We start from the raw sequence: 2,135 nt of genomic DNA, 5'->3' as shown, positions 1-2,135 counted from the left end.
CACAGATTGATAGGGTGCAGTGGGACGCCCTCAGGCAGCCGTGCAGGGTGAGCTCTTTCATCCTTCTGAGGCAGGGTCTTGCCCTGCAGCGCATGCTGGCTTTGAGCTCCGCTGTAGCCGACGCTAACACTGAATCTGCTGAGATCCGTCTGCCTCGGCCTCCCGAGGGCCGGGGTGACGGTGGGGCGCCGCCGCCCTTGGCTGAATTAGGCTGTCACGTACCACCTCATGTATATTTTTTTCATGTTTATTATTTTGTGCTTGATCACAGAACCTTTGATTCTTGCAAGATGGGGTGTGGGGGGGTGGGTGGTCTCTGTGTGGACCATATACATCTTTTGGTTCTGGATATTATACTACTGGATAATTGGCTGTAGTAGAAATCGAGGGGGAAATCTGGGATAGTTTTGCAATACTTTATCAAAAAGTGACAACGGCAGGCCCATTTCACGGCAGCATTTGTCATAGCTTTTGTCACAGAAGCATCTAATCCCATCCACATAAATGATCTCTGCAGTGCTTTGGGGACTACATATCCATTGTAACTTGAGCTAGTAACTTTTTAAAGTGTTAGTTTTTTATTTCTTACGATTTTAGGGGTCAGGGCCTGGGGAGATAGCTCAGTAGAATAAGCACTTGCCTGGCAAGCACGAGGTCCTGAGTTCAATCCCCAGTACCAAAGGAAAAAAAAAAATCGGGATCTCTCCCAGTGGCCAAGAGCTTGCCTGGCATGCCCGAGCCCTGAGTTCAATCCCCAGTACCGCCAAAAAAGAAAACAAAATATTTAGTCATGCGTCCATGTGTGCGGGAAATAGGGGTCCTGGTCCTTGTGGGAGCTGGCGTGGACACGGCCCCATCTCGGTCCTCTTTCCTCCCGAGAAAGATCTGCCACCCTGCTGTCTGCCAGCCCTAAACTCGCAGCGCCCCACTCTTACAGAAGTCCCCGCGGGAGCAGCGGTCGCTCTGTCACTCTCTGTTAGCGCCTCACTGGGGCAGCGCACCGGCTGTCTGGTCCCCGCATGTGGAATGACAAATCCCAGGCTATCCCGTGCATTGCCGCCCAGCCCACAGTCTGAGGCAGGAGGGTCTCTGGCTCCCATCCACCCAAGTGACTTAACGCCACCCCGCCTTGGAATAAAAAATCCAGAAAGGACCAGGGGTGCAGCGCAGAAGCCTTGGGTTTTGAAACTGGAAAACCCGAGACAAAACCAAAGCAAGCAGAAGAGCACAGCATAACTGTAGACAGGAACAACCCAGAGCGGCGGAAGTTGCACACAGGGCTCTTGCCAGTCCAGGCCTGAGAGTGACGGAGCGTGACAGATGCCGGAGGATGCAGGGAGGATTTCTCTCCCGCAGCGAGGATGCAGGGAGGATTTCTCTCCCGCAGCGAGGGCTCGAGGGAGGATTTCTCTCCCGCAGCGAGGACGCGGGGAGGATTTCTCTCCCGCAGCGAGGGCTCGAGGGAGGATTTCTCTCCCGCAGCGAGGACGCGGGGAGGATTTCTCTCCTGCAGCGAGGGCTCGAGGGAGGATTTCCCTCCCGCTGCAGCCGCACGAGCTTCCCTCCTAATACCGGCAGCACCCGAAGGCTTTCCTACGTCTTTTTCTATAAAATAATGATAACAGTTATAATAATAATTATGATTGAACGCAAAACTTAAGTCCCGGGCCTTTGTCACTGTCATATGATGGTGATAAATGACAATCATTATCATTAGTTTTCAAGATAGGCTGTCACTGTGCAGCCCAGCCATACGTTGGCGGACATCCTCCTGCTTCGGCCTCCTGAGGGCTGGGGTGACGGGCATGCGCCACCACACCCAGCTGTCGACAAGTGTTGACTGTAGAAGTTTCCTCAATAATGATGATGATGATGATGATGATGATGATGATGATTGTGTACAAAATCTCCATATTTTCAAGGTACCAAAACGTTTTTCTTAGTTAAATAATATTAGTGGTATATAGAGTTACTCCAGGACCCAGGGCCTACGAGCCTAATGATGACAATAAGATACAAACCTCCACATGGCGCCGAGAGAGCAATTAAGAGAGATACTAGTTATGTCATTCACCAGAGTACTAACAGACATGAAAACGTAGACATCAATATTGGTTTGTTTACTTCTTTTTTTT

Source organism: Octodon degus, unplaced genomic scaffold, assembly GCF_000260255.1.
Source record: "Octodon degus isolate 3935 unplaced genomic scaffold, OctDeg1.0 scaffold00274, whole genome shotgun sequence".
NCBI lineage: Eukaryota > Metazoa > Chordata > Mammalia > Rodentia > Octodontidae > Octodon > Octodon degus.
This window is presented reverse-complemented; position numbering follows the sequence as displayed.